We start from the raw sequence: 25,152 nt of genomic DNA, 5'->3' as shown, positions 1-25,152 counted from the left end.
TAGACTCGGTGGTATTTTTGGAACACTGATGCTTCACCAGAAAAACAAACAGGTGTAAGCATGTAGCTGATGAAGAGCAGTACAAGCATTGTTTTATGGAGGAGTAGAGGTAGAAGCCAGGCTGCAGAGATTATTAAGAATATAGCTGGCCTTCTAGCCAGGAGGTTTATCCCAACAGTAATTACTGCTACTGGATGGGAAATGGGACCCAGGAGTGCAGAAAGCACATTCATATATGTAATGGAATAGAGAAGAAAGGTAGAACAAAAGTAGGAAGTTCCCAACAATCTCCCTATTCCTACAGTTCTGCTGTCAGAAATACTGCTTTTGGTACTTCTCTTTCTTGCTAGATACACTGTCTTGACAGCAAGACTTCAGATCTTACAGGGCATGAACCATGTGCCTGACTCCTCTTATTGATCCCCTTATCATGGGAAACATAGTGAAGTGCCTACCCATGCTGACCAGTGCAGATGTCTTAGAACTCAGTTTTTAACTTAGAACTGTGGCTTAGAACTTAGTTTTTAACTAAATAAAAACCTGTTAAAAATAGATGAGAACAGACATCCAATCAAGATGGCAGTCTAGGCAGACAGAGCTCACCCCTTAGCACAATCACATTAAAATTACAACTAAAATATAGAACAACCATCACTCAGAACCATCACAAATCAAGTTGAATGGAAGTCTGACAATTACAGAACTAAAGAAACCACATCCATCCAGACTGGTAGGAGGGCTACAGATGCAGAACAGGCTAGTTTCTCACCCACGTGTGGTGGATAAAAGTCTGGGAGGGATATCTGAGGAGCAGGGAGTCCCAGCCCCACACCGGTTCCCCCAGTGCCAGGAAGGTAAGTCTACACAACTTCTAGCTGCAAAAACCAGCAAGGACCGAGTCAATGGAAAAAAACTGCTGGAGCCCCAAGCAGTTCCCCTTAAAGAACCCACACACGGACTCACCTACTCAGACTCACTCCCTCTGAGCTCCAGCACTGGGGGTAAGCAACTTGAAAGGCACCAGTGGTATACAGGGAGAAAATGAAGTGTCTGGCATCAAGGTGAGCAGAGACCATTGTCCCTTTTCTAAACTCTCTCCCCAACAGAGCCCACAAGCTGGTTCCATATCTGAGACTCCATCAACCGAACATTGTTGAACTGCTCTGGAGATCCCTAGAGACTCCACCCCACCCACTTTACAAGCCCACCCAAGATGCTTTTCCAAATGAATGGCTGGTCTTGGTTCACGCTTCACAACTTCCTAAATCCTCTCAAATAAGCAATAGCCAGCCTCAGTGAGCTCCAGGCCTAGTACTATCAGCAGCCAGCCTAGAGTCACGGCTTGGCTTCCCCTGGGAATCTCCAAGTCCAGCACAAGTAGCAGCCATCTCAGATTGCTTTATAGCTCAGGCAAGGGTGCCCCAGGCAAAACACAGGTGGGGACTCACCTTGGCCTGCACCACCCAGGAAACCCAAGGGTCAACGCACCCAGTGCACAGCTAGAGACCATGTTGGAGCACCACCACTTCATCCTGCACAGCTGACCCTCCAAGGAGGGCTGAGGTTGGTGGTCAGTCGTCACAGCCTGTCCTTGCAGCTGACCGCCCTGGGTAAATCCGTCCCATTGACAGCAACCAACAGCAGCCAACAGCAACCAAGGCTAAACTACAAGAGAAGGGTGTAGTCAGCCCACATGAAGGGCGCACCTCAAGTACCAGCTTCAGTGATAGGGGAGGCTGTGCCACTGGACCCTACAAGACACCTACTACATTAGGCCCCACTACCAAGACACAGAGTCAAAGCAGCTCTACCTAATACACAGAAACAAACACAGGGAAGCTGCCAAAATGAGGAGACAAATAAACATGGCCCAAATAAAAGAACAGTTCAAAACACCAGAAAAAGAAGTAAATGAAATGGAGATAAACAATGTATCAGATGTAGAGTTCAAAACACTGGTTATAAGGATGTTCAAGGAACTTAGGACCTCAGCAGCTTAAAAAGGATCTAGTCAGAAATGAAGCATATACTATTTGAAATAAGGAACAATTGTCAGGGAAACAACAGTAAAGTGGGTGAAGCAGATAATGAAATCAATGATTTGGAACATAAGGAAGCATAAAACAGCCAATCAGAACAAGAAGAAACATTCACATCATAGGGGTGCCAGAAGAAGAGAAAGAGCAAGAAATTGAAAATTTCCAAAACTAACATTTTTACCATCTCAAATAAAAACCACATAAATTACTGTCAGTTTCACAGGCCCTACTGGCCAACCCCTTCAAATCCAAAGATTTCACGTGATACACTCACACTATATGCAGCTGAATGGAAGGAAAAGACATAAATTGATTCTTGCATGTCACACTGTTAACCTCCTCAACACGACAATTATGACGGAGGATCAGCTGTAAATTGATGGGACAGGGGCGGGGAGTGGGTGATGACTATATAAGTGCTCATCTATGGAACCTGCAGTGTAACAGACAACTCTGTCACACTGGTCCTTTTACAAAGTTATTCTCAGTATGCAGGTTTTCTTGGTGGCAGCACAAGACATAGCTCTTTCCACCCACCACTTAACTGCTATAGCTTACTTAAACAAACAGCCGCTGTGGAAAACACAGCAATATCGCCATGGTTAATGTAAAATATTAATGTCTCACTTGTTCAACAGTTTTGTGGAAATTAAAACTTTCAGGTTAATCATATACTGAACAACTTTAATTAAAATGGTTATAAAACAATTAATTCACAAGAGCTAGCCTGGAATTTTGCCAGCCCTATTGGTTTAATGCATGAAGGCAAAACTCATTTTTTTCTCTTTTGACTTAATGAATGCTAATATATGACACAAAATACGCATGTGAAGCTCCTAATATAGTTAGTTAGTCCATCTGGTTTTTCTTGCATTTTCTATTTGTCATTTTTCTTTGATAGCAAAATTGAAAATGAGTTCTCCTCTGTGTTAGAAATGATAATGATGCCATGCGCCATGCCTCATCAAAAACTGTCCTTTATACAAACCTTCCAGGGTAAAATAAACATCTTATACAGTAGTCCCTCTCTATATCGCAGTTCACTTATCGTCTCCTCACTGTGACGTGAGACTTTTTAAAATATTATATTTAATTATTTATCGTAGGTTTTTTGCTCTATCATGGGATTTTGTGGTACTGTATACGTATGTTGTTAACGTTACATAGGTTTAAGAGTGTAGAATAAATGTAAGGTTCCTACTTCGCTGGGGGTTCTAGAGTGTAATACCTGCGATAAGTGAGGGAATACTGTATTCTATTTTAGCTGTTACACAGCTGGGAGTAAAGGGAAGAGCAGCCCAACAACTGGGTCCAGAACCACAACTGCAGTTTGAGATAATATTGCCCTTTCACTGCCATTTCCAACATTTTTTTTCCTGAGGGCACTATAAAGGCATGAAAATTAAATATGATTTTTTTCAATATATTTTACTTTTTTATTTTTTATTCAATTTATTGGGGTGGCACTGGTTAAAAAACATATAGGTTTCAGATATACAATTCTATAATACCTCATCTCTATATTGTATTATGTGTTCACCATCCCAAGTCAAGTCTCCTTCCATCACCATTTATCCCCCCTTTCCCCTCTTCAATCTCCCCCAACACGCTTTCTCTCTGGTAATCTCCATACTGCTGTCTGTGCCTATGAGGTTTTGTTTTTGTTTTTGTTTTTGGCTTAATCCCTTTCCTTTTTCACCCAGCCAAGCAAACCCTCTCTCTCCACTAACTGCTGTCAGTCTGTTCAAATATATACATATATTTGATTTTAAATATCTAAGACAAATCCTTGAGCATTTCAATTTGCTCCACATTACAAATTGTTTGATTCGTTTTGGGATCCATTTGTTTGCCAAAGTAAGCACAGTTCAAGCCCTTTGTTGAATATTTAAAGCATGCAAAATTACCTTTTTAGCACAGGCCAAGAGACCTGTTATTTCCAATAAGGCTTAGGAACAGCATTGTATCTGACCACAATAACTTCAGATTGGTTTTCCAGGCAAGAGCCCAAAGAAAGCATACTCAGCTGTTAGCATCCACTAGAATACACCTCCCCATCCATCTCAGTCCTGCTGTGAATCTGAATATTCCAGGCTTTACAGTTTATCAAGCTCCAGAAATACAAAAGGAACACACCACCCAACCCTTACAGTAAAAGCACAAGTACAGGTACTTCATCTCAGCTTCAAATTTAGGCAACTTACCAAATAAGTTCAGTATAATTCAAATGGTGGAAATGATCCCCAGCATAATTAGATTAACTGAGACCTTCACATCTGGTATGTATCTTTTTATTTCTGGCTGGACACATCACATGTGAAGCATGTAAACCTATAAAGGTATCACATTTTCCTCTTAAACAACTCATCCACGCCACACACACACACACACACACACGAATGACTGTACTCTCATGAAGGTTTAAAAGCCATTGGAACAGAAAACTTACCACTTTAATTCCAATATATAAGCCAAGGCACTCTGGGGAGTCAGTTTCCCTCATCAAGGTAGCAAAGCATAAAGCTGTTTGGCAATAAAGAATACCAGTCTAGGCACGGGACTGCTAAAATAAACACCAACATTTAAAAGTTTGATTCCAAACAAGAGACATTATTTCATTCAAGTTCAGACAGTCAATTGCCTGAATTCCAATCAGTCGGCAGCAAAAAAATATTTTTATAAAAGTCTGCTGTGATAAACTCTAAAAATAAGCACTTAATAATGTGCACTGACAAAAAGCAACTATTTTTTGTGGCCTAATCTATTTATAGAAATCACATTGGCTAGAACTAACTGGAGTGGACTAAATGATCACAAATAAGTTTTCAACCCTCAAGTTCTGTAACTGCGTACAATGTCCTTTTTTATAACTAAAATCATAAAATGTGAGGGCTATGAGAGACCTCAGAGATTACTACATTTTACTACAAACCTCCTCACTTTGAAAATAAGAAAAAATAACATACCTATACTTCTAGCCCTAGGAAGTTGACACCATGAGCTAAAATGATATTTATAGATAACACAGGAATTTCAACCAAGTATGCCCTTATCACTGGTATTTGAGAGGTGCTTTTAATAAACCAAAGCATCTAAATAAAGGTTCCAGCCCTAAGAGGTACATAGCTACCCTCTGCCTCCCCATTATCCCTTTTCCTCTAAGGCACTGATTCTCAACCAGAGTGATCCTGCCCTCCACCCAAGAGACATTAGGTGATGTCTGAAGACACTTCTGGTTGTCACACCTGGGAGAGCCTCTAGTGGACAGAGGCCAAGGATGCTGGTAAATGTCCTACAATGCACAGCATACCCCCAACACACCACAAAGAATTGTGCAGCCCAAACTGTCAATAATACTAAGGACCCTGCTCTAAGGGGTCACTGCTACCACCAGCAACACTCAGAATATACCTAGAACCTAAAAATAATGCCAAGAAGCAATTATGTATTACCAATTGCCCTAGCTTTTAATAAAAACCAAGAAGACCCAAATATCTTCGATTCCTATTAGAAAACGTTTTCTTTAAAGGGAAAAAAAAAGGGGGGGGAGAAATGTAAAGGAGTAAGAAGTGTATATGGGAGGTGGGAGGAAAGGTAATATTGGCTTTCAAACAAGATAAAAGGAGCAAAGAAGGAAGAAAAATTGCCCTCTCCTACAAAACCGTGAAAGCATTTCAAATCACTGTGTAAGAAATAAGGACATAGTGACTCCCAAACCAGTAGAAAAGTCATTAGTAACAAAGGGCAAATGTAATTAAAGGGTCTTAAGGGCAAATGTAATTAGAGGATCTCTAAGAAGGGAGTTGACAGCATTAGTATATTTACAAATCACAATAGGGGCATTTAGATGATCGCCTTAAATTGTTACGCAGGAGTAACCAGTAATGGAGAAACCGGGAAGGAGGAGAGGGGAGAGGGAGCTAATTGCCTTAGGGCGGGGAGCTGATCGCTCTCACTTTAGGGCGAGGAAGCTAATCAATTTCACTTTACCGTGGCAATTTCAGGGTGGGGAAGCTAAGACTATACCGTGGCAATTTCAGGGTGGGGAAGCTAAGACTATAAAACCAGCCATCTTTGTCTACTTGGCGCGCACATTCTCCTGGCTGTGAGGGTGCGCCTGGCTCTGCAGACTCGTGAATAAAGGCCTTGCTTTACTGCTCAAGTCATGTGTCCCAGTTTTTATTGTGTTTCTCACAACTGCAATTACAGGCACCCAGGAGAATCCCCATTCACAATCACAAGGTATTTTCTCCTAACACTAATGCTATTTCAAGTTAAAAAAACTGTCACAGAGTGCTTGTGCAGCACCATTATAGGTGATAAGTAAATGGCAGAGACATAGCCCAAAACACATGGTGCACACACAGGCAGCACTGCAGCATGTCTTATCATTCCCAAGGACAGCCTTTTTCATAATTATAGAACACACAAGCCTAACCTATCTTATACCTCAGAACTCTACCTTAGCGAAATCATGAGAGCACAACAGGCTGCCAGGTTTTTTAAAGAGAGCAGCTTTTCTTTCCCTTGGTCACAGACCTCAGGCCCTTGAGATTTTATAAAGTATCCCTACAGTTGCTGTCCTCATTTACTTTATTCACAACTTATTTGTAAAGGCAGGTCATATGATGTTTAAAAAAAAAAACTACCAACACCAGATGCCAAGATTCTAATCAGTATTTGCACTTAACAGGAGTAAGAGAAGGAACTGATCACCTGAAGCAGTAGTAGCAAGAAAGGTTTCAAACATTTTGCTACACCTCCTCAACCACTCTAGTTTATAGAATAGGAAGCATTGTGGGAGGCACAAACCTTTCCATTTTCAAATTAAACCTTTAAGATTTTTCCCTTCTAACATTTCTTGCTAACTTGTTTCAACCTACTTTTCTTTAGGATTTTCACAGTATTTCGAAAAGGCAAGTGCACCCTCAAGGAAAGTTCTTTTCTGAATCTTTGTACCTCACAAATCAATCCTTCCAGGCTTGCAGTCTTCACTCCTCTCTAGTCCCAATTTTTTTAGAGGTCAAAAAGGCTGCCTGCATGCAGAGGATTCTCTGCAGAGGGACTAGTGTTATCTATGGCAGGGCAACAGAGTTTCCACCAATTTCATCCATGTAGGACACAGGGCATTCCTGGGTTGTTCCATGTTCAACTGCTTTGATGTGCATGTTTCCCACTTCCCAGTGTTATGGGCTTTTTATATTCCCTCTGCAACTGAGGTTAAAAAGTGAGGATGCACTATTCCTTTGCCGTTAGTTCATCACTATTTCTACAATAGCCAAATCCAAGTCAGCATCTTTCCCAAAATCAACTTCTCATGGACATTACAGAACCATCTCTCAAAATAAATAAATTCTAAATTTATCAACAGCTAGGACTGCATCCTGAGAAATTAGTAATAGCTGATCTCTTTCAACCTTGTACCCTCTGCCCTTTGCTCCCTGGCTGTACCTAGAATTTGCCTGGTTTTATTTTTTTCTCTCCTGGAGACTGCCACCATAAAGTCCAACAAGGCTCAGAAATGAACATATTATTAAATAAATAAATAAATAAATAAGTAAAATAAAGCTGTGTCAAACATAAAAATTTTAAAAGAAAAGCTCCTGCAAAATTCAGTGGTATAAATTATGAAAGCCATTGTAAAAAGCCCCTCAGAGTGCCAACTACATACATACAAAAGGAAACCAGCAGGAAGAGAGAAGCAGGTAGCCCAAGATGAAAAATTAGTAGGAAAACACAGGCTTTTCTGAAAGCTGCCAAAAATTCCTCCAATAGAACCCAGGAAATGTGGAAGCCTTAAGCCTAGAATGTTTCTTACTCTTCCTTTTAGAATCCCCTGGAGTTCCTGGGCAGGAAGATGGGGTACATACCACCAAAGACAAATCAAGCTTAATTTTTCAGTTGAGTGGAGGTTATTGTTTTTGTAAGAGTTTTGTTATAGTTTTTATCCCCTTCTAAAGTCCCTACATTAAGTGGCAAAATCAATTTTGATGAAAATTATTAACATCTAAGAGGACATGGAAAGCTCACAAATCAAATATGTTATACAAAGTCATTAGAAAGAAAGAGAAAGCAGGTGAAATGGGAGAGAGATTTATTAACACAAAATGGTGAATTAAGGCTTCAGGCTGAATTTATACATCTTTTTAATATATCATTTCAATGACAAAATCTCTGGGCAACAAGCACTGAAGAATTGGGACAGTAGAAACAAGGGCTGGATTCAGATTTGGGTCTGAAACTTGGCTCTGTGGTTACCAACTATAAAACCTCAGGCAAGCCAATTAACCTGAGAGTCAGCTTTCTTATACGTTAAGTCAGGGATTTTATTCTTCCTATGCAGAGCTGTTGTAAAGCTGGCCAAAATGTACAAAAAGTACCTGTCCCATGATGGGTAATGAGTGAGTATACTGGTGCTATTTTGAGAAAAATAATGCTTCCAAAAGAACTGAATCTGATCCTTTAAAATATATTTAATAAAATTAAGGGAGGGGACAGAAATCATACTCCCCTCAAGGATTCCACAGGAAACAATGTAAATGTGGACACAGTTTAACAAGTGTCTTACCTCAGATTCCTAGGAAAGCTTGGACCCATATTTCTTTTATGTATTTCCTAACCTTCCTTTCTTCTCCTTCCTGCCAAATCCTCTCTCTCTATCAAATCCCAGTAGACTAGGGATTTTCTATAAATTACTGGTTTCTCACTTTATTCCTGAATAAGTCAAAGCCCTCCAATTCCCCTGCATATGAATGGACTAATATTTCTGGCACTGGTCATTTTAAAGATACTTTCTTAAAACAAACGCCAGATTTCCAGGTCATGGTGTATCTGCAAGTTGGTGTTTTGTTTTGTTTACCTAAGAACATTAGTGTCTTAAAAATAAACTTTGCCTATACCTCACCTGTCCTCCTTGAAGCACATTCCTTAATAGTCAAAGTGTTACAGAAACAGGGGAGTCCAAAAGCAAACCCCAGTGTTTGCGGCTGGGAGATAGGCAGCAGGAAGCAGCTTTCAGGATGCCCTCACATGCCTGGAGCTAGTGGCTGGAAACATTGTTGCAAAGATCCGCTTTACTTCTAAGACTCAGGAAGATGGGAGGGATCTTGGACTGTGGGCTGGTAGGGTTCTGGGAATGGTCAGAACTGTTTGCAACACCCACTGCATGAGAGGACGCAGGGGGAGAGAGGAGGCGGGGAGAAGAGCGAAGGAGCTGCGGACATATTTTGGGCTGGCTCTGGCTCTAGGAGGCTCTCTCTCACAGGCTCTCTCTGGCCCTCACGCCCTCACTCTCTGGCTCTTGTGGGCCCCCTCCATCTGGCTTGGAGAAGGGATCTCCAGGCTGCTTTAAGAAGAGGCTCTTGCCAGGCTGCTTTGAGAAGGAGAGGAGATCCATGCAGTTTTCAGGAAGAAGGCAGTTTGCAAGGAGGCTGAGAATCCCGGCGGTCCGGCATTGAGAGCTGGAGGGCACCACGGCACAGAAAGGACCTCCCCAATCAGAACTGAGTGATTGGCAGCTACTGGTAAAGCTGAACTGTGCCTAGGAAGTAGGGAAACAGTGTTTCTGACTTTCCTAAGACTGGCCAGGTCTGGGAGGGGGAGGCAGGACTTGGTGTAAATAATTCTTTTTCTTTTCACCAAACTCTGGTATTCAGAGTTATGATTCTGGCAGCGGGCAATCGGGCCCCTAACTAAACAGCCCGTGGGTTCTGTTTCAATCAGAGCAGCCCAGGGGTTCTGTTACAAAAGGAAGTATAGATATATGAATATCAAAAACATAATAATTTATTTCACTAAACAATTTCACAGTGGTTCTCAAAGGCCGCACTGTTTACATTTGGTAATTGCTATCATTCTCTGCAATGTTTACTTTTTAAACCATGGATTTTTTTTTAAGAACTTCCCTGGTAATAAACTGAAGAGCCCAGAAACAAAGATAGTTATGCCTGTAAGAACTAATGCATTATATAGTACTGTACAGTAATTTACTCATAAATGTCCCCAATTCTTTTTCATCACAAAAAAGGGCCTCGGCAGCTAGATAAAAAGATGAATAGGTGCAGAATCATCCCATTTCTTTACTGTGTGATTTGGTCAGTTTAACTTCTATGTGTCTCGAGGTGCCTCTGCATCCTATACAAAAGGTTCAGAATCTGGAAAGTTAATAAAGATTAGCAGAACTCAATTTTAAGTTACTCAGAAGAGAAATACTCCTATGTAATTAACAGTTCTCAGAAATGAGCCAGCACCACTAACACCTAAACCAAATAAAGGAAAATAAGAGAAATAGGTCTGTCAGTCATCCATTCATTTTACATTCACTGAACACTTATTAGGACCAGAATAACTATCTGGAAACTCAGGTTTATATTTGAAATAATTCAAACAACAAGCATTTCCAACATGCCTACTACATAATAGAAAAGGGTCAGCACACTTCTTCTGTAACATACCAAACAGTAAATATTTTAGGCTTTTTGGGCCACGTGGTCTCTGTTGCAACTACTTAATTCTGTTATAGCACAAAGCAGCCAAAGATAGTAACGTAAACAAATGAACATGGCTATATTCCAATAAAACTGTATTTATGAACACTGAAATTTGAATTTCACATTATGTTCATATGTCATGAAATATTATTTTGATTTTTCAAACATTTAAAAATGTAAAAATCATTCTTAGTTCATGGCCATAGAAAAATAGTGCCATGGTTTGGCATGTGGGCCATAGTTTGCCAACCCCTGTACCTGAGCCCAATGTGACATGCATTTGGGCAGACATCAACAAGAATTAGACAATGTCCCTGCTTTCTAAGACAGAACAAGAGAAGTAAACCAACAATTACAGTACAATGTAATAAATGCTGAGAAGAGAGGTGTGCCCAGTGTTACAAGAGCCAGAAGACAAAGCAATTAAGGAAACTCATCCTAAATTGGCAATAAGGTCTTAAACGCTAAAGCAGTTCTAGTTTGTTTTTGTATATATCTTAATAAACAAGGAAACTGTGACTTTAAGAAAAAACCTTCACCACCCACATTTGCTAAGACTTTATCAGAAAATGCCTTGGTGGGTTTTAGAACGTCCTTTTTTAATGAGCATTCCAGGCCAGGATCTCCTGTAAAATCCATTCTCCATTGATCTGCCAGGAAGTAAACCATGTCCCAAGTGGTGGCTGACTGAGACTCTTAAGGGCAAGTCCACAGGTCTTACCTGTTTATTTCACCTAAATCCTTTAGTTGTCACAGGTAATAGTTTTCAAGCACTCTGTGATAGAATCAAGCAGGTTTGCCCCCACAAATGAAAAGCCAAAGAAATGATCAGATTGGCCAGAATCTCAAATATTTGCCTGCATCCCACTGGTTCTGCCTAATCAAATTAGGTTTATTAGAGGGTCACCTCTAATTTGCACTAGGTTTTATCTGCATTTGGAGATGTTTAGGCAGATTTATTTTAATTACATCAGAACAAACTAAGCTTGGGTCTTGAGACTTTAATTGTCACAACTGTCTGCCCGGATGTTTTGTTACAAGAGGGAAGCTGATAGAGCCAGGAGCCTGGCTGACATCATCAGCTGTGTATTTAATTAAAGCAAGATGAAGTGCAGGCAGTCTGAAAATGATGGTGGGTCACGGCCATCCCATCCAGATATAGAAAGGCTACACCATTCATGAAAAACTAAGGAGCTAAAAACGTAGACCTTCCAACTCATCTGACAGGAAGAAGGGCCACCTTTCCTGATGTTCAAGGAAGGCAAACACTCCAGTGTGAGCTTCTGGCTTCTCGATGAGCCTTCAACGTCACATGGAGAATCAACAACTATCACCTCCTAAGAGCCAACAGGCCACAGATCCCTTAGAATAAAATAAAATACAAAATAAGTCTTCATAATGATGAATGGCCTACACATTCGCAGTTTCCACCAGATGTGCTGCCAACTAGCTTCCTTCCTTGGATGTCTAAGTGACCCAAGATTTCATGGAATAGCCAAGACCTCGCTTTTATGTGACAGTAGGCTTCTGTGTTCTGGTATCTTAACATCAGATTGCATCAAGCCTTGATGGTTCCTTTATTTGAAGTACTTTTGGTAATAAAATTTTTTCTCCCCCTAGGTAAAAGGAAGGAAGGAAGGAAAGATGGGAGAAAGGAAGGAAGGAAGGAAGGAAGGGGAGGGAGAAGTCTGATGTTGGACGTAATCCAACATCAAATTCAGGTATTCAAGCAAGTTTTTCCCACAGAAGGAATAAAGTGGACCCAGAATCTGGGTGGTTCTTTTCTTAGTTTCTTCTCGCCAAGAATCAGTCCACTCCAGGTCAGGGAGGACAGGGGCTATGGCTCATTCACCTAATCCCTACGACTTTCCTCTGCTATGTTAGGTGATTAAATCAAAGAATATAATACAATAGGTTCTGTTCATTGTTTTTAAGTAACTAGAAAATTCAATGATCTAAAAATGAGAACAAAATTAATAAATCTGAATAAAAACCAATAAAACACAGGATAGATGTTTCTGTTTGTATCAGGTTTTGCCCTCAACAGACAGTCAATCCACATATTCAAGGATTGTCAGGAACCTAAGCCTTCATGACAACACCAGTCAGGAACTCACTTCACTCTGGCAGCAAGCTCTTATTTCTCAACAGGCCTTTCCAAGAGATCTAGTAGTCAGCTATGCGTGGACTTCTAATGGCTCTGAAATGAACGTGTGTCACCACTGAGGTCACCGCACAGTACGGAAAAGGCAAAGGAGCCATTTGTCAGGAGATCCCAAGAAAATTAATAAACAAATCCCATCAGTCAAGATAGGTGGAGGCAGAGAAATGAAATAAGGGGGACATGCAGAGAAAAGAAGAAATCTAATCTGCCACCACCTCAACCCCATTTTAACCTTGTTTTAAATGACAGTTCTTGACAATGATGAGCATATTATATCAGCAGCACTGCTGAGTCTTCGCTTGAAAAATAAGATGATCTTTGTTTGTCTCCTCTCCATGTCTCTTCTCTGTCCAGTACTATCTTGGTCTGTCAAAGCTGACTGATCTGATTATTACTGTAAGCCACAGTTCTAAGCCCCTGTCCCAACCAGTCACCACAAAGTCACAGCTCCTTCCTGAGAAACTGCCCCCTGATAGCATGGGGACTTCATATATTATCAATATCGCACCTCACGATAGCCATTCCGTCTCTGATTAGGAAAGCCCAATGTCCACCTTTGGGAAAGGGCCAAAAAGGGACTCCACTCCCCATCCCCCGCATTCCTCTACCCACTCCCCAGTGTTTGTCAAAGTTTAGAATCCATCAGAATCACCTGGAGGGCATGGTAAAGTATAAACTGCTAAGCCCCACCCCCAGAATTTCTGATTCGGTAGGTCTGAGGTGAGGCCCAAAAGAGCCTTAATTTCTAGCAAGCTCCTGGGCAATGCTGATACTTCTGATCTAGAAAGAATAATTTGAGAACCACTGCAATAAATTAATGAAAAACAAGAAAGGCAACTGCTGTTTTCATTTATTTTTTTTTAATGACAGCCCCAAATTAATATAGAGCCTAGAGCTTCTCACATGTATAAAACAGCTGCCAAAATCCTAAAGTGTTTTTCTTGTTGTATAAGCAGCCAGTTGTGATTCTGTACTCAGCCACAAAGCAGGATTGTAGTTGTTTTGTGTTTGTTTTCATTTATTTGAGGATTTGCTTCATGTCTGTATTACTGTTGTACAGTTTCTAATTACTGGGCTGTGAAGTGCCAAATGGTCAACAAGCTTTCCTATTGTTATTCAGGTTTGCCAACTGGTGTGGGCTCTGAACAGCACCTTGTTTTATGGGACTACTGTACAACACACTCGATGCCTATGGATATGGATACTCAGGTATTAATTACTATGACAGGAACACAAATTAACCAGAGAAATACAACCTCTACCAATGAACTAATCTTTCCAAAGCATGAACACTTATGCCCTTATTTCCTCATCAGGAGTCCTGCATCTGACCACACAGTTTATAAAGCTCACCTCTAACATTTTTCTTTCTGGTTCTTTAAAACACATAGCCAGCGTCATCAAAGACCAAACCAGAATACCACAGTTACTGAGTGACCTGAAAATATAAAGTCCATAAGAATTCATGTCAGTTTAAATTAGGAAACATTGCAGATAAGAAAGGCCACCATGAACACAGTTATGCTGACTGTGAACTCCCAACCTCTCCCTGAGGAGTGGGACATGAGCCCTGGAACTGGACTGTCTGGTTTGAACCTGGATTCCACCACTTGATTCCAACAGTATACATAAGTCACAAGTTACTGAATCCCTCTGGGCATCAATTTCCCATCCATAAAATAAAGGCAGTGATAGCACATACACTTTATCAGGCTCCCTGGAATATTAAAAGACATAATCCATGTAAAACACTTGTCACAGTGCTGGGCACATTTTAAGTAATCAATAAGCATTAGGCATCATTACTGCTTCCTATGAAACTCCGGGGCAGAACACAAAAGCGTCTGTACCATCCTTTCCCCAGGGGATACCAGCAAACTATGGAGAAGGACAGGTCTCCTCAATCCAAAGGGACCAAGCAAGATTGGGAGCAGCTTCTGTGGAAAGCAAATCAAGAAGACTTTGAAAGAGAGGAGGAGTGAGTGGGCTTATAAAGAACTGGGTTCTCTAGGCAAAATGGATGGGAAGAGCAGAGATGGGGTGGGCAGAAAAAAGTCAGGGCTGTCTGACAGCTGGTAAGAGTAACTCTCGAAGTCCACCAAATCGATCTCTCATATTGGGATCCCAAAGCATCTGAGAACTATAAGCACGGAATACAGAAGTTTTACGTATTTCTCCTAACCAGATCCAATTTTCTCCTTGAAATTCCTTCCCTAATCTCTTCCAATCTGGAACTGCTTGAACAGAAATAGATACTAAGTTGAAGCAAGAAGGTTTCCTTCATAGAGTGGGAACAAGAGGCAGGGCAGGCTGGGTGAGCCTCAGATCAGAGGACCACAGGAGTAAAGGTCATGAGGACAAAATGAACTCACATTCTTCCAGTAGCTGTTTCCCAACAAACGTAACCCAGAAAACTGAGCAATCAAGAATCAATAAAAGTAAAAGGAATGCTATTCCTCCTCAAGGAACATGGAAAAAACCTAAAACTGTGTGAGCATGTGCATGCACATACAGCGAATTAAATCCTTCGTACGCTTAGAGAAAATTACATTTCTTGCCTCAGATGTGTGTACTCTGCTGTGTTCTGAAACTCAAGAGTGAGAAGTGTTCTGTCAATGACCCTAGCTCTTAAAAATACAAGTGCTATACAGGAAGAGAATACTGCACACTTGATACAGAGGAGGGCTGGAGAGATATTATCTTCATCCAAAGGGCTACTTGTACTTTTCTTCCTAAAAGTAAATCAAAACCATTAATCTATCATAACCATGCTTCAGACTGCATGTCTGGTCTATACCTGAAATTCTCTTTAGACTTTGGGGAAAGGATGCAGATGAAGGGTTTCCCGTCAGAAAAGTTAAATAAAGAACCAAGCTTAACTCATTTCTTGGCCAAAGAATGAGCAGATCCCACATGGGGGAATAACTGCTAACAAGTCCCTTAGGCTCTATCAAGAAAAAAGTCCCCACTCCACAACAGCACCGAGAGTATCCAGGCCAGCATCACTTCAACCCCTTGGATGTAGAAATCATCTCAGTTATTCACCGAGTAGCCAGACAAAGCATCAGATGCCTAACCTTTTGCTTGTGAACCAGTTAAGTAACAGAATCTGAATAGTGGACATTCAGCTCCTAGCTGAGGCACTATGCACCTGTCTTTCAAAGATGCCTAGAAAAACATTCCCCATATCACTGGAGGCCAATCCAGTATGTAATGATCACTTACCATATCTAACTAAATTACCTTTAGCAAAGATCTATGTCAAATTTACTACTTTGTCCCAAAGTTTGTTCAGTCTTCATTGTGGATGCAGTAAGCATACATTCAGAACTGGACAGTGCCAATTTCCTCTATTTTTTTTCCAAAAGACATTAAATTATTCATAAAATTTGACGTAATTTTGTATGCTTTTGTAAAACTTCACCTGCCCATAAATTCACATATCAGAAAAAAATCACATGACAAAAAGGATATTTACTTCAGAAAAATATGGTCACTGTAGAAACAGGCAAGAGTCAACTCACACTTATAATAAAACTAGAAAAATGTCCTGTAAGTCATAGATAAAGATGCCTCCAGCTCCCAAGCTCCAAGATTCTTTATTTTACTCCCAACATCTAGCACAGTGTTTCAACTATACTGTATACTCAGCATATGAGTCTTAATGTCAGCCTCTAAAATGGATCTGGGCTGTTAAGAGATTATTTCACAAAGTTTAAAAACTAAAGTTCCCACCCGTCTATCCACTCCCACACCTGCCACAATGACAGAGCAGATGATTTTACAACTATTAAAACACATCAGTCCTGACTCTTCTTCCCCAAATCATAGCAAAAAAACAAAACAAAAATTCCTTGGTACAGATACTAACAAGCACCAGGCAAAAAGGGCAAACTATTTTTCCATGTGGAATGCTCCCTCTACCAACTGTAGGTATCTACTTTCAAATTATTTAGAATAACTTGCCCCAAACCAAAATAACTAACCTATTTCAAGAAAGTTCTTATCTGTCAGTTCACCTTAAGGGCCAGAAAGCAACACAGAGAGTACAAGGCAATGTTGCTTTATGCAGACCTGAAATCTTCAATAAGATTAACTTACCTAATAGGATTTAGGGATGCAATGAAGGCCATTATGGGTCTCCTACAAACTAGAGGCTCCAAAGACTTTAACCATTTGATTTAATCCAATCTGGCCTAATCCAATCAAGGCTGTCTCCCTGTATTCTGTCAGCAGACTCTGAGCAGTGATCTTAAAAATGAAAGAAAAACTTCCACTCAAATCACATCGTGAAGACCAAATATATATTAGCCTTTACCTAGAAATTAGTGCAGACTTCACTATAAATATGAGTGTGGGTCTTTTGCCTTAATTTGCTAGTTTCTATGATCTACTTAGGCTAACAAATGATTATACTATCTACTTTTTGCTTAGATTTTAATTAAACTGCATTAAGAAGATTTCACATGCTGATTAGTAATCTTACTCAAAAACCCACACCTTCCTTCTTAATTCCCTGTAAGAGGAGCAAGAGCCTAATTCAGCAGTCAACTCTCTGTGCAAACAGGGGTTCAAAGCCAGGACTGAGTCAACAGTAGAGTCTCCCTGACTGACAGTCCATGATTTTGTGCAAGGTGATTTCTGTCCCCTAAGAGGCTGCAAGCACTACCTCCAGGTGCGTGCCCAGCATGAAGACAGAGGTCTATAGTAAACCCAATTTGGAGTATTGTGAGTTCACCTGACCCTTCAGTTGACACACTAAAACTAATAAGTCAGCTTACACCTCAAATCTGTATCATCACACTAATCACCAAGCTTATATGTTAACTGGTATTGGTTTAAGCAATCTAGAAAGGTTTTTTAGCTACCCTAAAAACAAAAACAAAAAAACAACAAAAAAGGAAGTACCTTATTAATATTTCTGTACTGATATGGTGAAATGATTAAGATGGTTTGATATATAGTGTTAAGTAAATAATTAAACTTAATTTAAACTATTTCCGCATTTTCTTTTTTTAAATAATTTATTTATTTGTTTGTTTGTTTTATTTATTTTTAAAGAGAGGGTAAAGGAGAAAGAGAGGGAGAGAAGCATCACTATGTGGTTGCCTCTCACTTTTGCCCCCAACTGGGGACCTGACGTGCAACCTAGTAATGTACCCTGACTGGGAATCGAACCAGCGACACTTGGCTCGCAGACTGATGCTCAATCCACTGAGCCACAGCATGTTTCCACATTTTCAAAGTGGCTATTTTAATGTAGCATGTGTGGCTCAACATATTTCAATTGAACAGCAGTGTTTTAGACAATCTGTCCACTTTAGCTCCTCATAACAATGCCAAAGGGGAAGTACATACCTATTTCATCTCATTACTCCATTAGGTCAAGGTCAGATAACCCTCAAAGTAAGAACAGAATCATCTTTGAACAAATATTTACTAAGGCCTCAGAAGGAGTAGCAATAATGGATTCCAGTGCCAACTCAGGTACTAAATATCTGAATCAACATTGAATATGCTGTTTAACTTCTCTCAACTTAATAATTGCTCATCCATCTGTAATATGGAGAGGTTTCACAGATCTCTTGTCCAAATTCATAGCTATCTCTGATTACCTCAAGACAGAACAGCCAGTCCTTTTAAGTGTACAGCCTGATTCTCAGCCTACAGAACTATGACTGCATTTACCAAATGCATCCACCTTTGGGGAATTCTCCAGAACACACTAGCTCCAACAATCCAGAATATCTGGTTTCAAATATTAACCACTGAGAGAAATGGTCACCTTCCTTCCACAAGAAATATTTCAAGAAAGGAAACACTGGTTATCAGAGGAAGGGTAGCTTCCAAAGGTGTTAAACACAGAGATTGCACAACTTGCCAGAAATGTCCTTAGTGTGTTTCAAGCCTTGTTCCTCACAGTTCTACACCAGTCACACCCAGACAGCCCTGCCGGGGACAACTCTGCCTCCAACGCCTCACTCTGAACCAAATTTCTATTCCCAGTGGTCTGTACCTAATTAAATTTTAAGAAAAGCATTCGGGTTAAAATATATTATGCAGCAAACTTATGAGGAGACAGTGGCAGAGCCTCAGCTAAGGGCAGGAGATATAAGAATAAGGAAGAATGGACCCTCAAAGGTTACAGTCTTGCACAGGATTCTAATATAGTACACTTTTTAAAAAACGAGCTAAGCCCAGGTGAGACAGAGAAATGAAAAACAGCATTTCACACAGTGGAACCCAAGAAATAAAGGCAAAGAATAGTGTGGTGCACAAGGAACAATAAGCAACTCCCGCTTAAAAGGCAAGAAGAAGGGTGAATAGAGTCTCATAGACTAGCTACTAGTACAGGCAGTCTTCCAGGGCACCACACTCAGAAGGGCCCAGACTTCATTTAATGCTCTGTGGTCACCCTCTTTAAGTCCTTAATTTTTTAATAAGGGGTTCTGCGTCTTCATTTTGCCACGGGCTCTGCAAATTATGTAGCTGGTACTAGTGATGAAAGATGGTGAGAAATCAAGCATGGGCCTGATGGGGCTAAAATGGTTAAAGTCCTCATCTTTAATCTCTGAATGACCCATCAGCAATCCATGCCATCATGGCAGTGGCTCTCAACAGAGTGCTTGATAATGACCAGGAATCCTTATGATAAGATTCTAAGTTAGTAGGTCTGGGATACAAAACTCTATGAGAAGTGCATTTTTAACATTAACAGGCTCCTGGGTATTTGAATGTTAAGAACTTTGAGCAATTATAGCTGAAAAGTAAGATATATTAACACTTTGTTATCTCCTACAGATATAAAGAGTGTAGAGAATGACTTCCTTCAGCAAGGGTATCTTTCCCAAGCCCCTGACTCCAGACACTCGAGGGTCTGTAGATAGCCCTACACTTCCAAAAAGGTTACCAGAGTACAATCTAGAGAAATAGTATGTCCAGAGCCCAATTTAATGAATCAATCATCCTAGTGAAACAAAACTATTCTATTGTTTCTTGTTGTCTAACTTATATTCAGTTTCAATTCCTACCCCTTCCCTATAAGCCCCAAATCTCCAATCACCCAAGTGTAGCAAACTGGCCCACTTTGGATGGTTGAAATTGTGCCTCCACATAAGACAGTGTAGGAAAGGAAAAGGGCAGAGAAAGAAACAGAAAAAAAAAAAAAAGGTATGGTGTACTTCCTTAGAAGACAATGTTCCTTTCCTATTCTTATATCTTCCTTGCTAATTCCCAGTGATCCTCCCAGATTTTGCTTAAGTGTTGCTCTTCAAAACAGCCAGGACAGGGTTAGGTTCTCCTTACTATATATCCTCAAAGAGCCTATGATTATCCTGTTCATCCCTCATCTAATTATAACTATTCAGCTCTTGGTTCTGACTTTTTTCTTTAATAATTGTGCGTTCCACTAGACAGCTCCAAAGCATCAAGAACTCTGTGTAATTCACAAATGTCTACTCCTTAGCACCAAATAGTGCTTAATAGCTACACTGAATGAATAAGAAAGGTTACAAGTTTGGGGTCAACCATGGGAAGGGAATAAAGCGACACATTGTTCACAGAACAAAAGGGCAAAAAACAAGCATATCAATGAGATTCTAACAAAGGCAAACCAAGGAGGCACAAGCAGACCAAGGGGTTTAGTTTCCTATCTCCACTCTTCAATGGTCCTGGGATGGTATATAACTGATATTCTGAAACACAAAGCTCTGTTAACAGGCAAAAATAAATAAAAAAATAGATGGTTCGGAACCTAGCTCTTGAGTCTGTAGAATCCTGCTTGCTCCCCACATACCTTGAGAGCAAGACAAACTTGTTTTAGAAAGAAAAAAAAGGTCCAGCTTACTTAGAAAAACCAGAGAAGTCCAAGGCCATCTAAAAGCCTGAGTCAAAGCATAAATAGGTTAAAAAAAACAAAACAAAACACCTATTCTCTAATAGCACTATGTAAACATGTAAGAGGAGACATTAACAAGAACTCAGCTCAGTGAGTGCCATGGAAAATGACCAATTTCACGTTTCTGCCACCATTTTAAATCCAGCTCCATAAAAAGCTCCACCCCTTCATGATGCCAAGACTTCAACCACACCTACCACCCCAAGCAGATGACTCTGCCCCACTGGAAGACATGAAGGAGTACAGCAATATAGAGGAATTCACAAAGGGATCCAAGATCAATGTGAGCAAAAAACAGCAGGATTATTGTAAAACATTTACTGGAGGCCTGAACTGGGATACAAGCAAGAAAGATCTGACTTAATATTTGTCTAGAGTTTGAGAAGTTTGAGAGTGCAGAATTAAAGCAGATCCAGTCATGGGAAGATCAAGAGCATTTGGATATGTGCTTTTCAAAGATGCTGCCAGTGTTGATAAGATTTTGGAACTGAAGGAACACAAACTGGATCACAAATTGACAAGACCCCAAAAGGATCAATGCTTTTTAGAAGGGAATGAACCCATCAAAAAAGGTTTTTGTGGGTAGATTGAGCCCAGTTACATCTGTAGAACACATTTAAAAATATTTGGGGGACTTTAGAGAGACTGAAAATAATTGAACTTCCCATGAATACAAAGACAAATGAAAAAAAAGATTTTTGTTTTATCACATACACAAATGAAGAGCCAGTCAAGAAATTGTTAGAAAGCAGGTATCATCAAACTGGTTCTGGAAAGTGTGAGATCGAAGTTACATAACCCAGAGAGGCATACAGGCAACAATAGCAACAACAGAAAGGTGGAAGAGGTGCTGCAGTTGGTAGGCGAGGTGATACTAGGGGTGATGGCCGAGGTCAGGGCCAAAACTGAAACCAAGGATTTAATAACTATTATGATAAAGGATATGGAAATACCATAGTGCCTATGGTGGTGATGAAAACTATAGTGGCTATGGTGGCTATAATTATATTGGACATAACTATGGGAACTATGGATACAGAGAGGGATGTGCAGACTACAGTGGCCAACAGAGCACTTATAGCAAGGTCTCACAAGGGGGTAGCAATCACCAAAATAATCATCAGTCCTACTAAAGGAGGACATCAAAGAATGGAGGAAATTGCTAAAGTAACCCATCTTGCAGGATGACACTGAAAATTACTCTACTGTTGATCTAAGATGGTTAGTTTGTAAAAAGACTTTCTACCATACAAGTACCATATTCTTCGCTCCATAAGATGCACATTTTGTCCCCAAAAGTGGCGGGGGTGGTGGTGTCTGTGCACCTTATGGAGTGAATATTGCATCACAGACTGTGATATGTATTACCTGACCTGTCAGTGGTGGTAACAGCTGTTAGAAGAGGAAGCAGTGGGCCCACACGAAACCCCTGGGGACACTTAAATGTCCCACTTTACTGCTGAATCTCAGGGCATCTGGTCAGCAGGAAGATAGCAAAGAAAGTGTTATCAGTGATTGTGAGCAACTGAGCTTCATAAATTCTGACACTAGCAATGATGAGTTCTTGGGGTTCCCAGAAAACTAGAAGAGTACTTGAACCTTAAAGTCTCTCATTTGTTAATGACAGAGATGATGGTTCTTAATACCACTGTTCATTGCTGTTCACTTTACATGGTTGAAATATTATTGTTATATTTTATTAAATATTTTAGTACACCATTTGGTTCAGAATATTTTTTTCTTGTTTCCTTCCTCTAAACCTAGGTGGGTCTTATGGTCAGGTGTGTCTTATAGTGCAAAAAATTCGGTATATAGCTGCCAATTAATTTTCTTTGTTTTTACTCTGTCTTTTGCTATGCTGTATAATTCAATGTAATTTTATGTTTATACAAACTATATTTGTATGATTTCATGTTAAACCTCAAATAAATGCTTCCTTATTTGAAAACAATATGACCAATTTCCAGAAGAAGTCCTCTTCGTTTGTCCCTTCACAGGTTCCAGCCTAAACACTGTTCCTGCCTGCTTACTTAACCTCCATTGAGTTATTAAGATCTTTCCCCAGCCATTCAACATAAATAGTGCTAAGTGCTTAATTAAAACCCACTATAAAAAATAATGAACAACAAAATTCAGGTGCTGCATAATTTATTTACATTTACATTTACATAACACTTCCCCCAAGGAACTCAGGGCATTTTGCAAACTTAAAATCATCTAGCAGATACTAATCTTCACAAAACTCCCAGGAGGAAGATAAGAATGTAAGGAGCATAATCAATAATAGGTTGCTTACAATCATACATACATACCTATTGCATGAAAATCCAAGAGTGTATCACTGAAAATATCCCTAAGCCACAGATCTGTACTAATTCAGAATATTATAGGTGATATTTTTCAGGAAGCCATCCAGAAAAAAGAGGAGTGATGACTGTTTCACCACATTCAAAAAAATGTCATTAAACCTTTCCTCGCATCTTTTTATTCTGTAATAGGAAAAAAAAATCCCATTCCACTCAAAAGTTAAATGTTCTAGATCACCTTAAAAATACACCTTGGAGAGAAAAACAAAAACCATACTATGAATTTGGCAAAATCGCAGGGTACAAAATAAATATACAGAAATCTAAGGCATTTCTGTACACCAACAATAAAATAGCAGAGACAGAGACAAAAAAGAAAATACCATTTACTATAGCAACAAGAAAAATAAAGTACCTAGGAGTAAACTTAACCAAAGAGATAAAAGACCTGTACTCTGAAAATTACATAACATTGAAGAAAGAAATTAAGGAAGAAACAAATAAATGGAAGCAAATACCATGTTCTTGGATGGGAAGAATCAACATCATCAAAATGGCCATACTACCCAAAGCAATTTACAGATTCAATGCAATCCCTATTAAAATACCAATGACATATTTCACAGACCTAGAACAAATACTCCATAAATTCATATGGAACCAAAAAAGACCCCAAATAGCAAAAGCAATCTTGAGACAGAAGAACACAGCAGGAGGAATCACAACACCAGATATCAAACAATACTACAAAGCCACTGTAATCAAAACAGTATGGTACTGGCATAAGAACAGACATATAGATCAGTGGAACAGAATAGAGAGTCCAGAAATAAACCCAGGCCTCTATGGTCAACTAATCTTTGATAAAGGAGGAAGGAACATAAAATGGAGTGAGAAGAGCCTCTTTAACAAATGGTGCTGGGAGAACTGGATAGGGACCTGCAAAAAAATGAAACTAGACCACCAATTTACACCACACACAAGAATAAACTCAAGATGGATCAAAGACTTAAATGTAAGCCGTGACACCATAAAAGTCCTAGAGGAAAACATAGGCAAGAAAATATCAGATATCTCACGTAACAATCTCTTCATGGATACATCTCCTAAAGCAAGAGAAATAAAGGAAAAAATAAATAAATGGGATTACATCAAACTGAAGAGTTTCTGCTCAGCAAAAGAAAACATCAGCAAGATGAAAAGGAAACCAACCATATGGGAAAACATATTTGCCAATGACATCACAGACAGGGGACTGATTTCCAAAATATATGAAGAGCTGATACAACTAAACATCAAGAAAACAAACAACCCAATTAAAAAATGGGCAAGGGACCTGAACAAACACTTCTCCGAAGAGGACATACAGAAGGTCCATAGACACATGAAAAAATGCTCAACATCATTAGCCATCAGGGAGATGCAAATAAAAACCACAATGAGATACCATTTTACACCAGTCAGAATGGCCATCATCAACAAATCAACAAGCAACAAGTGCTGGCGAGGATGTAGAGAAACGGGAACCCTACTGCACTGTTGGTGGGAATGCAGACTGGTGCAGCCACTATGGAGAACAGTATGGAATTACCTCAAAAGATTAAAAATGGAACTGCCTTTTGAACCAGCGACTCCACTACTAGGATTATACCCAAAGAATCTTGAAACACCAATTCAAAAGAACTTATGCACCCCTATGTTCATTGCAGCACTGTTTACAATAGCTAAGTGCTGGAAACAACCTAAGTGCCCATCTGTAGATGAGTGGATCAAAAAACTGTGGTACATTTACACAATGGAATACTATGCAGCAGAAAGAAAGAAGGAACTCCTGCCATTTGCAACAACATGGATGAAACTAGAGAGAATTATGCTTAGTGAAATAAGCCAGGCAAAGAAAGAAAAATACCATATGATATCACCTAATACAGGAAACTAAAGAACAACACAAACAAAGGAACTAAGTAGAACAAAGAGCAGAATAGCAGTCAATAGGGGGGAGGGGAGAGGGAGAGAAGGGGGTAAGTAAGGGAAGGGTTTAGTCAAAGAACCCATATAAAAGACTCATGGACATGGACAACGGGGAGGGATATGATTGCGGGAGAGGGGGTGGGTTGGGTGGGGGAGAGAAATTAGGGGAAAAGGGGACAACTGTAATTGAAAAACCAAAATAAAAAAAAAAAACACAAGTTCCAATTAAAAAAAAAAAACCATACTAAATTCTAATATTCATTGTTGTCCTGAATCTCCTCAATTT

The 25,152-nt window shown here is 39.8% G+C and overlaps 1 protein-coding gene and 1 pseudogene across 4 annotated transcripts in view; one reads left to right on the top strand and one right to left on the bottom strand.

Annotated features, from left to right (window-relative positions):
- Nucleotides 1-25,152, bottom strand: part of AUTS2 (activator of transcription and developmental regulator AUTS2) — a 1,178,499-nt gene that overhangs the window by 1,107,451 nt on the left and 45,896 nt on the right. The window lies entirely within an intron of this gene.
- LOC150009138 (heterogeneous nuclear ribonucleoprotein D-like) lies at nt 20,795-21,722 on the top strand (annotated as a pseudogene).

Source organism: Furipterus horrens, unplaced genomic scaffold (genome assembly GCF_987537825.1).
Source record: "Furipterus horrens unplaced genomic scaffold, mFurHor1.1.pri manual_scaffold_5, whole genome shotgun sequence".
Taxonomy (NCBI): Eukaryota; Metazoa; Chordata; class Mammalia; order Chiroptera; family Furipteridae; genus Furipterus; species Furipterus horrens.
The sequence above is the reverse complement of the archived record's forward strand: the minus strand, read 5'-3'. Positions and strand labels throughout refer to the sequence as shown.